Genomic DNA, 15385 nt, shown 5'->3' with positions numbered 1-15385 from the left:
TTTGGTCACAGCTCTATGGTCACAAACAAATGTATTGTCTATAAGATATTCGGAATTTTTTTTGGGGGGATTTTTGTCAATGATGAATATTATGATTTTTAAAAAACAAAATCGTTTTTATTGCTCAAAAACGCATTTGTTGACTAACAATTTTTCTGCTACTAAATATGAATAGTAGAAAACGGTTTTTCAAAATCATGATTTAAATTTCTCTTTAATATTCTGAAATTTTTTTTTAATTTATACTGTCTTCATTTATTCAATAAAAAATTTGTTTTGAACGAATTAATTTTTACGATATATTATTTTAAATACTATCAAAAAAACAAAAACAATCATGTGTCATTTTTGTATAAAAAAATATCGAAAATTTTGTAAAAAATGGAGAAAAATCCTTTTCACATGAGATTATTTTCAGTTTGAACAACAGTTGAAAAAATTAAATAACGACAATGTACCTCTTTATGAAAACTCAAGCCTGAATTCTGCAAAACTTTGAATTTCCATAATTTTCAAGGCAGCGTATAGAACAATGAAAATACTTCAATGACAAAGTCAATACAAAAATGCATTTACTCCAATAAAATTATTTTCCCAGATTCAATCGGGCATTAGGTCTTCCCAATATGATAATTTAGGAAAATATAATTTTAAATCTCTCCAAACTTGAATGTTCAATAAATTAAGCAGTTTTGCAACTGAAACATTCAACATATCTAATATAGTAAATTCATTCACGATTATATAAGTGGAGGCAAATTCACTCCCAAACTGTTATAAATTATATCTGGAGCATGATTAATTCACTTTTTCCATATCTAAACAGAATTTTGATGGTTTCGAAATTTGTGAGTTGCTAATATCATTAACATGGATATCGAATCACGTAATGATTTCGATAGACGATAAAAATCTAGGACACTAGCACCTATTGAGTTGCCTCAGGATAAATTTCAGGAATCAGAATGAACTCCAAATATACCTACAAATAATCTAAAACACAGATATTATTTTATTGTGCTTTGATATGTTCACGGAGAGTTTGTAAACATGAGTGCAATTCGAAACACATTGTTCCCTTCTTCATTTGATAGAATTATTATATTTTGAAATGTTTACAATGCCTATAGGCATTGCGAATAAAAAATATTCTCCTTAGTGCGATAACATTTTGAATTTGAAACTGTCGTAGTGATATTAAAAAGTTTTTGCCACGTTTTGAAGATGATTTTATAAATTCAAACCGTTACGGCATAATTGTGATAATTTTTTCATCTTTTAGAGATTGAGATGAAATTGAATACATTTTTTGATATGTTCAAATATCAACCTCCGCTGATAGAATATTCCAAAGTCGAAGTTGATGAAAATCTCGCGAACTGCATAAAAAAAACAGATACAGGAAAATATATTTGAAAGTGTCTGTTTTCATAACAAGAGTTCTTAAACAGGACATACGGGTGGATAGACAGACAACATGAAAAATTCAATTTTTCTATCAGAATCAACCGAAAAAATCACATGTTCAACTTCCCAAATAATAAATATAGTTTTAAAAACCTAAAAAACACGCTCATGTAGAACATCGAACTGAAAAGATGAAAATATTTTTTTAAATAAGCTTAAAAAGATAACGAACGAAAAATAGTACTATTTTTTCACAATAATACTAGTATTTTTTGTTCGTTATTGTTTTAAGCTTATTAAAAAAAAATATTTTTAACTTTTCAGTTCGATGTTCTTTAAAATCGTGTTCATTAGTTTTTTCAAACCATATTCATTTTTCACTTTTTGGTCAGATTTATAGTCAAAATTTTTTTTTCAAGTTCTAGTCACTAGTATTATGAATCTTTAACAGACAACATAATAAAGTTTGAGGTCTCAAATTCTATAGTAACACTGAAATTCAGTAAGTCTCCAACAGAGGGTAGACATTTGTAAAATTTGTTTTGAAGTAAAGACAAAATTTGCAGTAATAATTTCAAAAAACAATTCAGTCTTGATGTTTTGATTTGAAGTTTCATTTGATTTGATATGTATGTCAAGCACCTTAATTATAATTTTTCGATTTTTTGAAATATTTGAGTAACTGAATTTTTTAGGTGTACAATTTACGATAAAGTTTTCATTGTTGAAATCCGTATTATGGTTTGCTTTCAAATAATCGAATTAGATTTTGAAATATATCTTCCGTTTCGTTCAAAACTTTTTTCTGTATTGAATCACGAGTAATTGTAAATATTTAAATATTTCATCTGTAGTACAAAATTTCGCTAACACTTATAATTCTTAAAATACGTATAGCGGCATCTGCCCGCGAATAGCTCAAGCAATAATTGATAGTTACGTACAGCGCCATCTGCTCGCAAACAGATCAAGCAATAATTGATAGTTACGTACAGCGCCATCTGCCCGCGAATAACTCAAGCAATAATTGATAGTTACGTACAGCGCCATCTGCCTGCGAATAGATCAACCAATAATGCCGATAATTCTGTCAATACAGATATCGAATTCGAGAGTTACAAACAAACATACATACAAACAAACATGCATACATACATACTGGTGAACCTAATATAAAGCGTGTAAAAATAGGGTATGCTACGAGAACCCTAGCAGAGCACATACTTTGTTCCTGCCCCGCTAAGAACCGAATCAGGTTTTTAGAGTTTGGTTTCGTTAAGAAGCTGGGTTTATTTGGTCGAGTGTGAATAGGTGAGAGCCATAATAAACCATTGCGGGTTGCGGTGGAGGGTCCCACTCACCCACTCACTTTGAACCTAATCTAACCACAGCATTAAAACAATAGGCCAGTGAAGGGTTCAAATCAATCAATATAGATTTCTCCAACTTCTAGCTCAATTTTCATAAGGAAAAATAGAATATTCTAGATCCAGGGTATCCTTTTCTGGAATTATATCGAATTCAGCAGCCTCTCCTCAGTAGACTTGACATCGACAATATGATCAATCGTAATTCTGCTTTATCGACAATATCATTTTTCGAAGAAGTGCTTCACTGTTTGAAACGGTCAAAACTGAGTTCACTAGCATTGACGATGAATTTCAATGGTCTGTAATGAATGATTATGCATACACACTTGTTAAACTGTTACAACCGTTGTTTTTACTAGCATTGACGATGAATTTCAATGCTCTGCAATGAAGGATTTGGTAAACGCACTTGTTGAACAATTGAAAACACAGTTTCATATCTAATTGAATAGTGGATGTTTTTCACATCTTTGGAAAATGTTTCTTGTAGTTCCTTCATTTGAATCAGGTTCAATAAACAATAGGCACAGTAAACTAAGTGAACTGAATACCTATAAATCTGCTTTCTAAATGTGCATAATCCTATGACAATGGTTATACAATTTTCACAATAATTTACATCCATGACGCGTTTCGATACACGGTGACTTCATCAGTTGGACTGATGAAGCAACGAGTTGAAAAATCAAACTTTGCCTTTTATACCAAATTAACTTGAATCAATTTCGATAATTTTTTTATAATATATGGCATCAAAGATTGATAATAATTCAATATGAATATGCATCGCGTTCAAAAAGAATTATCATGTCTGCTATTAGAAAATCGAAGGATCTGTATCTGTAGAGTAGGGAGGGTGAGTGTAGATCCACAGTACTTAGGCCACATGTGATCCATTGTACTTCCTCCCGAGGAGTTGTCCTCCTAGGTCATCGTCCATCCTGTCCTTTCCAGGAAGGTGAAGACATATCTCTGGGAGACACATCCTTTATATCTGCAGGTGTAGGCCAAGGACCAACACATCGAAGAAACCACCAATCTACAATAATTGCAATAAATACAACAGTAATCATGCTACTTCACATATATTCAGTGAGTTAGAGTATTTGTGAACATATTCGAAACATCGCAGTTCCTGACACGAAACGATTGGGCTATTTTTGAAGTGGCACTTGGTTAACCTAAGCGAGTCTTGTAATTGAGAACTCCGTAGACTTTTTGAGAGCTCCTCAATAGCCAATATTTTGATCATCTATTTTTTCGAGATATCTCAATTTTTTCGAAATGCTTGTTCACTAACATTTTTATCCGGTTGACTTGAACTGTTTCTCCCACTAAAATATCTGTACAGAAGTTTTCTATGTCAAAAATTTGTGTTTTCTCTGGTGTTAAACCAATACCTCAACAAGAATTCCATATTATGACTTAGCTCTTCCCTTGTACTGCAGAAACTAAGACTCCTCAAGTCAACCATATGTCTGATTCAACATGGGGGCTGAAACCAAACATCATCTATTGGCTTTACACCATAATGTTTGAACCCATGATAACATAAGAAATTATAGTCTGTTTGACCAAAGATGGAACAAATAACTGCTATGAACAGCCTAAGCAGGGAGCTTGTTCGAAAATAATAAGAGCAATGGAAACCATATCAACAGCTATATTAGATATACCTTTAAATATTCCTTCTTCACATCTTGTATTACTAGAGGAAGCAAGAGTAAGTCAATTCAGATGGTTAAATACACAAAAAACAGTGGAATAGGTGAAGCAGATCCTGTCTGTAAAAAATCTTCTTGATGTTATGTTTTTCAATGCAAGATAGTTATTTTTCCCACACTGAGTTTGTTCAATAAGAACGCTGATCCTTTCCAACAAAATAATGGTCACTTCATCTCTCCTATTGAATGCTCAATAAATTATAATATTTCCTTATAAATGTTCATCTTTCGTAATGAATATCCATTTCAGTACACCAACACGTTTCATAAAATCGCTGGGTTTTTCCAAGCACTTGTGTAATCATCCACAAGTAAAAAAGTGACTCAGTTTTACTTTCAATTTTTTGGATCGAAAGGGTTTCGGTCATACCTTATTATTATGGCTTAATTGCAACATTTCTCAGCAGAGAAAGATATTTGAATAGCCTGAAGGTGTGGCGTGGTCTTTTGAACTCTCTCGTAATATTAGGTAACCAGAGAATTTGAAATTCAAAAAAATATATCAGTGGCGTTCAATGATCTTGTCTTGAGCAAATCATGGAACTGTATTTACAACAATAAATTGATGGACATAGCCGTTACTACGAAGGTAGGAGATCATTGTGGAAAATGAGAAATAAAACTGCCTATGTGTTTCAACACTTGTATTTGTAATTAACGACACTGCAGTTTCGTCCTATAGGGATTTTTTCAAACGAATACAATAATATTTATTGTATTCGTATTTTATCCGAATACAACGAATTTTATTGTAATCGTTTGGAAATGTCCTTATAAAACGAATACAATAAACATTATTCTGTTCGTATTGTATTTGAATACAATGAACTTTATTGTAATCGTTTGAAAATGTACTCATAGAACGAATACAATAAACTTTATTGTATTCGTATTGTATTCGAATACAATGAAGTTTATTGTAATCATTTGAAAATCTTCCTATAGAACGAAAACAATAACATTCATTGTATTGGTTTTATATTCGAATACAATGAACTGTATGGTAATCGTTTGAAAATATGCTTATAGAATGAATAAAATAAACTCTATTGCATTTGTATTATATTCGAATACAGTGAAATTCATTGTTATCATTTGACAATGACCTTATAGAACGGAAACAATGAATTTCATTGTATTTTTATCGTATTCGAATACAATGAACTTTATTGTAATCGTTTGAAAATGTCCTTATAGAATGAATACAATAAACTATATTGTATTCGAATACAATGAACTTTAATGTAGTCGTTGGAAAATGTTCTCATAAAACGAATATAATAAACTTTATAGTATTCGTTTGAAAATGTCCTCAGAGAATGAAATTGCAGTAACGTTAGTTGCAAATTAAGAGTGGTGAAAAAATAAAGGAAGTGTTATTTCGTATTTACAACACTGTAGCATTTTTCTGGCATGTTTCTGTCAACTGAATGCGCGTTAGAAGACGGTGAGGGTGCTCAGTTGCAATAATAATTCCGTAGTGTTTACATCTGCAGAAGACTGCGACAAAAATCAGTGTAGTGAAAATGAAAATTTCTGCTGGACTGAAACACAAATTTCCAGTTCATGGTGAACTTTTCACGTTATAAAATAAGAATGTTTAATAGCAAAAAAGGTTCGAAAGCAGTGGGTGTGAATATAAATATCTGTTTGAAATCTGTTTTAATCAGGTATCAGCCCCATACGAACGACAACTCTCAGTCCTCTAGCTAAGGACTAACGAGGTCTTACTTTTTAACGTGTGATTCCTAATACGGTTGCAGAATCATCCCAGCTACAACCAGATAAATTCTGTCGAGAAAATCATCTGGTCGAGGCGGGAATCGAACCCACGGCCTGCCGATCGTGAGTCGGGCGCATTACCACTGCGGCCAATTACACAACATTGAAAGAATATATATGGTGAAGTGAGAGATTTCGAAGATGAAGATTGGTCCTCATTTTCCACTCGAAGTAAAAAAGAAAACAGAAAATACCATAATATATAGCATTATTGGAGCGTTTGAATGCCGACATTATAAAGAAACGACCGCATATGGAAAAGAAAAAAAATTGTTTCATCAAGATAACGCACCGTGTCACAAGTCGATCAAAACAATGGCAAAACTACACGAATTAAACTTCGAATTGCTCCCACACCCACCGTATTCGCCAGATTTGGCTCCCAGCGACTACCGGCTGTTCGCAGCCAAAAAAATGCTCGACGGTAAGTTATTCCGCTCGAATGAAGATGTTATTGCTGAAACTGAAGCCTACTTTGAGGAAAAAGATAAATCGTTCTATAAAAGTGGTATTGGAATGTTAGAGTGGCGCTGCAATTGTGGTATGGTTCTTTATGGAGATTGAGTTGAATAATGAAGCTAATTTTGAACAAAAAAAAGCGTTTTCTGTCTTAGGCCCAGGACTTTTGAGCCCCTTGTTACTTAATGCTGCGAATAGTTTGATTCATATAAAATCACCCAGTTCATTGTGTGTTGAAGTATTCTTATATAAATCATATTGTTGATTGTAATTCAATGTTATATGAACGAGTATAAACTCATTGATTATACGGTTTCTAAAAATCGTTAATTTTAGTAATTACGTGTATGTACGAGTATGCTTATCAAAATACGACATTCATTTAAATTGGAATTGTGGTTACGTATTTCATTTTCTTTTTGGGTGAAACCTACTTTCAAATAATGTTTGTTGAACTTTTTCGAATTGGAAATGTACATTATTTTTTATCCGGTTAACATTCGAAGTAACCCGAGATATTAATCATATGTAATTACTACATTTACAACACTATCGTGTATACATCGCTGTAAATAATGTTTCAAATGAAAAGCTTGGTGAAATACGGTTTAGAGAATGAAGTATGAATTTAAATATCGTCGTAGAGAAACTGTGTTATATTAATATATATCGAGTGGAGAGGACTGGATCCTCCAGGAGAAGGAAATATTATAGCAGGGGAGCCCACGATGCAAAATGGGGATTGACTCGAGCGTCATTGAGACATATTAGGTTGCAAAGCTTAGATGATAAGAAGAAAATTTTTTTATATTATATATGCCTTTTCATCGTTGGGGGAAGCGGTTATAGATTTTTAAATATGTAAAAAAATACTGTTGCATGGACATACTCGAGCGCGTCAGATATTGACAGCATCAATGTCCTACGTATTTTTAATAATGTTGGTATGTTAATCTGATCGTTTGCATGATGTGGGTGGTTGTACGTAAGGGTTAAAAATGAAAAGAAAAAAATTTAATCTGGCGCGTCAGATTTTCTACGGCGGTGGTGAGTGCAACAAAAAAAAGTTCCCATTCAATAATCTGACGATTTAGATCCGACGCAAACTAGCGGCCATTATTATAATGTGCAAAAAAAATTCGCCATTTTGAAATACTCAAGCGCGTCAGATTAAGATATATAAGGTTCATCTTTATGTTTTAGACGTGCTGTCTCATAATCTGACGATTATCTAGAGAGATTCGCTCAATCTGACAAAAACAATATTATAAAAAAATTTTTTCAATTCATTGAACTTAATTAATTGAAAAGCTCAGAAAATAGCATGCAAATAAATAAGTGTATGTTTTTCAAGCAAAATACTTGTATTTATAAGAAAATAATTTTGAGAAAATGCTCAAAAAATTTTAATTTTTTATAATTGATTAATTAATTAATGAAGAAAAGGGAAATGAAACTTTTTATGTTTTTACTACTTTTATTTGTAACTAACGTTACTGCAGTTTCGTCCTATAAGGACATTTTCAAACTTATATATTGAGAATATAGAATAGAAGAATAGAAACTCGGAGAGGAAAATATGTATAGGTATTACACAGCTATACGCATTAAACTTTATCGACGAATTTTTGTTTTTTCGGCTTGCGGAAATTGTCAGATAATATATTTTTCGTTATCCTTGAATTATTTTCTTCAAAATGAAGAAAAATTAGCTACGCTCGAGAATGTCGAAATGACTTTATTTTTTTACAACTTTGCTGCCCTCCCCTTTCTTTACGTTACTCTCAAATTGTCAGATTACTGGAAAATACGCTTTTTAGCAGGTACTCAACTCACCCTACCTTAATCTGACGCGCTCGAGAATTTCTGATGATACATCTTTTTTTACTAATCTGATCCTTCATCTCTCACAGGCGGCCTTATATATGGGGCTCATATTTGGTGGAGGTACTTAACTGGGTACAAGGTATCCCTCTACATTAATCTGCCGCGCTTTAGTAAATTACGAAATCTCCGCTTGGGCTCCCCTATTATTAAAAGCAGATAGTTATTGGTTCATAGATGCATAAAAAACATCTTCCGGTTCTGGTGCAGGTGTTTTCAGTGGCAGACCCAGGACAGAGATATCAACCTGCCTAGGAACCTATGCGACTGTATTCCAAGCGGAAATTTACGCCATTGAATTGTGCGCGGAGATATTGAAAGAATCCAACCTCATACAACCTCTTGGCTCCTACCGAGTAACGTCTAAATTGGTAGCAAATTACCAAAAACGACTCTCCTCGATAGGAAGACTTTACATATTATCTCTGGCCTGGATTACTGTACATACTGGTCTGGAAGGCAATAAGACTGCAGACTCCCTTGCAAAGGAGGGTGCTGCAAGCAGCTTTATCGGACCAAAACCTGTCATTGGCATCGCTTTAGTCTTTGCCAAGCAAACATTGAACACCTGGATGGCAAGAAGATATATGGACTTCTGGAAGAATCTTCCAGGATTGACTCACGTTTATTTTCCCTTCGAAGCATGATATCAAACAGTCGTTGGACTACAATGTCTAACAGGTCTTCTCACAGGTCATTGTCATTTGAATCAACATATACAGAGACTTGGACTATCGGAAGACAGTATGTGTCGCCTCTGTTTGGAGAATGATGAAACAGCAGAGCACACAGTTTGTGCCTGCTCCACTAGGCACCGAATCAGGTTTTTAGAATTTGGCAGAGCCATACTCTGACCATCCGACCTGAAATATCACTCACCATATAAACTAATCGGCTTAATAAAGAAGCTGGGTTTATTTGGCCGAGTGTTAATAAGTGTGAGCCATAATAAACCCTTGCGGGTTACGGTGGAGAGTCGAATAGACCCACCCACTTTGGACCTTACCGTAACCTAACCTATGTATCGCTTTTGAAACAATACATTTCTTTCATTTCACAAATAATAATGGAGAAGTACAAAACCAGAAAGGAACTAGGAGAGAACTGTGAAGAGAATGGAGAAGAAATTATTATTCATCGAGCGAAAAGAGTTCGAAATATATCACCTCCAGGCTACCTGCCATCAGACAGATTAAGTGACAATGCTCAGAATTTTATTTTCTACTAGAAACACAACAGTAATAACCTACCAAAAAAGACATTATATCCACCCGGTTCTCGATATTCTCATCAAAGTTGAAATCAAACGCCCTCTTCGCAATCTGGAATGATATTCTAGAAGTGTGAGATCTGGTAAACGAGGTAGCCACTTTTCGAATGATGTGTGACAATATTGAAAATATCAGATTGTATTTTGCCTGACGTACTAAAAATACATACCTACGTTTTTCCAAATTATCTGAGGGTAATATGTTTCCTTTGACTCCAAAATTGTGCAGATATTTCCCTCCGAATGAGTTTAGTTAATCCATGATCTAGATCTTGAATCTAATTAATTTCGTTTACCATGTTTACAATACAAATATCATAGTTCTGAATTCTGTGTTGGGTTCAAGTGCTAGCCATCTTTTTTGGGGGATTTTCGAAAGAAAATAAAATTGTACCTACACGTACATATACAGTTACCAAATATCCACATATAGATCTGTTCAATTTATTTTGTGAACACCCTTAACAAAACTATTTAAAAGTCTTCAACGAGTGGTTTCATCTATTGACATGCCCAGTTAGAAGACGATCAATTTCATCAATAGATGAAAATATAAATATATGAGTACTATTTCGATCATTCCCAATTTGATTCCAATTTAAGAGCCACCGTTAGACAGCTGTTCCAGCCTGTTGGGCATCATCAGTACCTACCGAGCAGGCGGTCCTCGATTGAAGAATAACCAAGAAGAGTATTTGATAAAAATAACTGCGTGAACGCGATGTTGAGCCAGTTCAAGCCAATCTCGAATATGCCTGCACAGAAGGTAGAATGGACTGACGCCTATCAGAAAACAACTACTTCCCTGGCTAATACCACGAAGGGCGTTGGATTATATCCGACAGGCGTCAGTGCAGGAATCTTCACAGAAAATGTCCTGCATATGCAATTAATTGGCAAAACAACTGAAAGAGTCAACTTTCAATTTTGGAACGGGCACACTTGCAGACCGGTTTTGGGCTCATTAGCCACTCGTCAGTGTGAGATAGTGGCTATCATCGACCTAAAGTCAATGATATTCCATAATTGAAAATCGGAATTCTTTCAGAGTATTTCATTCCTCTTCCTAAGTTGAAGCGAACTTCGGGTCAATGATGGCCACTTTCTTGCACTGATGAGTGGCTAATGAGCCCGAAACCGGTCTGCAACTGTGCCCGTTCCAAAATTGAAGGTCGACTCTTTTAGTTGTATTGCCAATTGTAAATGCAGGAAATTTTCAGTGAAGATTCCTGCACTGACGCTTGTCGGATATAATCCAACGCCCGTCGTAGTATTAGCCAGGAGAGTAGTTGTTTTCTGATAGGCGTCAGTCCATTCAACCTACTGTGTAGGTATATTCGAGACTAGCTTGAACGTTTGAAGTTCATTTCTTTAGATATAATTATAACTTATTAATGTTTCTGTTTCATCAAAATCTGAGGTGGTGAAGTTGAATTTATAATTGAAATATGTAGATTTGATTAAATGAAATTGTTAATGAATACATACATTTTCTTGCTTTCTCTTCGATGAATTTCAAGGAAGTGCTTTATAACGAGTCCTCATTTCACTAAAACTCTGAAGTAAAACAACAAATGCAAAATCTGCTAACACATGATACAGGTGTGGCTTGACCAATTCAAGCGACAGCTTGCTATTTTGCAATTCGCAATTAAATTCATCATTTAGTCAGTTTTCACCAAAAATATTTTTCAAACTAGTTTGTTTCGTCCAGAGATAGTGTATCGTTATCAATCAACATTTTTTGTAAAGACGGTGATAGTGACAGTAAAATATTTGTAGTCAACATACCAAAGGAAAAAGTTTCAACCTTTCGCGATATAACGAATATAAATCGTTGAAATCCAATTCAATTTTATCGAACATTGTGAAAAAATGGCATGTAATATAATGGGCGATACAAACTCTTTATGGCCTGCGGCAATATAGAAGATGAACATAATATTCTACGGAAGACTGATTTCTCATGTATGAAACAGATTTCATAATGCATAAGAACATCATGTAGGTAAAACTTGGATTTTGTAATAATGTTTCGATGTGATAACTAGAAATAGATAGTTGTTTCTTTCGTGAAAAGTCAGCTGTATTCAAATGCACCTGCTCTTTCATATGTTATCGTTGAAAATATTTCATAAAAGTTATCTTCCACAACATTGTTTCATGCAAAAAACCTTTATTTCCTAAAATTAAGGCAAGAGTCTTAGGTAAGAGTAGTTCTTTACACAAAAAACCTTTCTTTCCTAAAAATTAGGGCAAGTGTCTTAGGTAAGAGTTCCTTATGGGACCATAGTCGAAACAAAATCAAATCATTACAGTAGACATAATAAAGGATGATAAGTCAAAAAAAATATCCTGAAGGTGCGAAAAAGTGATTTGTTTCTTCAGAATGTTTGATAAAAAGTTATTTAAAATGGCTGGACAATCATTAGAAACCTAATCTAACATAAATATGTTAAACATAACATAACATAACTTGTTTTTTAACTCTGAGAAATCCTTTTCTATTCGATTTCACCATCGACAAAAAACTTGTTCTGACATCAAAATTAATGCCAACAACAGGATACTTTCTAATGTCACTGAATGTAAATTTCTATTTGAATTGAAGGGGTTATATATATATATTTTTTTGGCTTACATTAGACCACTGTCTGAACTGGAAAGGACATTGTAGCCAACTTACCTCCAAATTATCATTTACCACATATTTAATGAGAAACCTCAAAATGATTTTAACCAGTGATCAAATACTGAATTATTACCATGCTCATGTAGAATCGCGAATTAGATATGGCATTTGTCTATGGGGTGGTTCTTCATCAGCGCAAAGTGTTTTTGTCGCACAAAAAAAATTCTCCGAATCTTGGCAGGAGTTGAACGTCAAACATCATGTAGAGACCTTTTCAAGCAATACAAAGTATTAACTCTTGCGGATATATTTATATTTGAAATGTGTTTTTATATTTATATAAATCAATCAAAGTTCGAACGACATAGCTCCTATCATAGTATTGACACGAGAAATCGTAATAATTTTTATGTGACACCCTATAAATACAAACTAACTGGCCGGTCCCCTTTTTACTTGGGATTGAAAATGTTCAACAAGTTACCTTCTTTTATCAGAGAAATTGACAGAATCCATGTTTTTAAATTCAATTTGAAAATGTTTTTATTGAATTATAATTTTTATACCGTGCAAGAATTTTTTAATGTGACTGTATGATCTTCTTGATTGTATTCATTCATATAACTGACTATTCCAATACATGTTCATGTCTTATGGAAATTAAATATTATTATTATTATTATTAACCTGACCTAACCTTACCTAACCTGCATTTTTTGCATTTATATGAACCATGAAGTGGGTTTCTACTCATTGCCCAAGTATATAATAGCATTTTCTTGTATCATGGCAATAAATTTAATCTTATGCCAATTTACCTACTCAGCACGAACTGATACGCCAGAAACGGCTCTTGTCACTTCCGCTGGCTCCTATTCTGGATCATTATCACTATCAGAGGATGACATCGTATTAAGTAAAGCCATTCATGTACACAAACACTTCTATCAGGAAGAATAACAATAAATAAGCGGAAACGCATGCACACCTTTGAGTTTCGAACATAGCAGTAGAGAGCGCCACAAGTCACTATGCGAATTTTCATGTTGATCGGACCATGATCTCTTTTACCCGTGTCTTATTCTGGAATATTGGATGTCCACCGTTGGAGATGACAGTGTTTCGTGTGGCTAGTGGGGCAGGTTAGTATTACAATGGAATTTCGGATTTTAACTTTACAATTTTTCTTATATTCTAGATTGGAAATACAATATTTCCGATAATAGCAGAAGACGACTCACGACTGAAAGGTCGTGAGTTCGATTCCAACCTCGACCAGATATTTTTCTCGGGAGAGTTTATCCAGCTGAAGTTGGGATGATTCCGCAACGTCACATGGCTGACGGACTGCGAATAGCCATGATGCTCCCTAGGTGGCTAAGGGAGTTATTAACATTGCATACCCAGGACACGAGGCTTATGACCAATTTAATCAATGCCGATGACACCAAAAGAAAAGTGGATACTTCTTTCATTTTCTTCAGCTATTTACTTTCGACCAATTCATCGTATTCTTTGATGAAAATCTGTGGAAATTTCCAATATCTGCTGTGTATACTATGTGATTATACGAAAATTGCGCAGATAATTATTTGGATACGACAAAAAACAAACCGCGAGAGTTCGTGTGGAAATTATACTTGCCTTTTACTTTTATTTGCATAATATAAGTTATTGCATGCGTTTGCATTACTGCTACACTAACAAAAACGGGGAATACTTTCTATTATAAACTCAATGTACTCATTTTAATGAGCTGGTAATTGCTTTTTTCTTTTGAGGGCAAGTTCATACGAATGATTGGCCAATGAAATTATTTATTGAAATATTTATGAATGAAGGACGAACTCAGAAAGCATGTATCACAAAACAATTACAGTACAATGCATTGATATTTTATATTTTTTACTGTAAAATTTCTCAAGTAAGTTCGAAATTTCCCGAGGTTTGGTGATCCAAATAATATTTGCAAATGCTTATTAGTCGAGAAAAGGATCAAAAATTCTTCGTAGATGAACAATTTAGTTTTTGCCAACATTTCGGACTGAAACCCATCATTGGGGCTCAAACATTAGTTTATCTATGTTGAGAAACGTTAAAAATAATGTATAACAGACAACATAGGTACAAAAATAAACGAAAACAAAGACACATTAAAAAACTTCATCGTCTTCATCAGTTATACTTGCTTTCTTATAACATTTAGTTAGTTTGGCGCATGTTTGACAATACAGTCGATCATCACCTGTTGAAAGTTCCATTTTCAGATGATTTAACAATAAGCTTTGCATGGACTGGTTATTAGTCATACTAGGAAACGCTAGTTGAAGTTCCAGAAATTCACATACGTTTTTGATACTTCTTGAACATTTACTACAAAGTAAACAAGGGAGGATTTTTTTAACAAAAGATTCACAAACACAAGGCGAGATAAAGTGTACTGAATCATTCAATCCAGAGCGGTCAGGAGAACTGATTCTGCTATTTTTTTGCTCACGAGGAGTATTCAACAAGAACCCCAAGAATTCGGAAGAATCCTCTAGAAGTAAATATTTTCATTTGACACCTCGTTTGGATAGAGTAGTTATTGATGAGTGTTTTACGATGAAGGGAATTTTTGTTGGCCGTTATTTTCATAGGATATAAACCCTCCTGTTTTTGGAGCACAACGCATTCTGTACCTTGGAACATGTTACAGGGTAACGATTGATAGGGCTTGTTTTATAGGTAAAGTTTCAATTACGATTTGAGTTTAAACTATGGATTCGACAACTGAAAAGATTTGACAGCTGAAAAGATAACAGATTCTGATCAAAGGAGAATTTTTGGATCAACCCTCATGATGGATGGAGCAGAA

The 15385-nt window shown here is 33.9% G+C and overlaps 2 protein-coding genes across 2 annotated transcripts in view; one reads left to right on the top strand and one right to left on the bottom strand.

Annotated features, from left to right (window-relative positions):
• The window catches only part of b6 (pentraxin-related protein b6), a 77353-nt gene extending 65818 nt beyond the window's left edge, over positions 1-11535 (bottom strand). The window contains exon 1 of the mRNA XM_074169372.1: positions 11385-11535. The gene's annotated coding sequence lies outside the window, so the exon portion shown is untranslated. The remainder of the gene's footprint in view (positions 1-11384) is intronic.
• The window catches only part of LOC111508778 (coiled-coil domain-containing protein AGAP005037), a 407581-nt gene that overhangs the window by 267192 nt on the left and 125004 nt on the right, over positions 1-15385 (top strand).

Source organism: Leptinotarsa decemlineata, unplaced genomic scaffold, assembly GCF_025532065.1.
Source record: "Leptinotarsa decemlineata unplaced genomic scaffold, Ldec_3_MD MMD2_P_RNA_scaffold_5, whole genome shotgun sequence".
Lineage (NCBI taxonomy): Eukaryota > Metazoa > Arthropoda > Insecta > Coleoptera > Chrysomelidae > Leptinotarsa > Leptinotarsa decemlineata.
The sequence above is the reverse complement of the archived record's forward strand: the minus strand, read 5'-3'. Positions and strand labels throughout refer to the sequence as shown.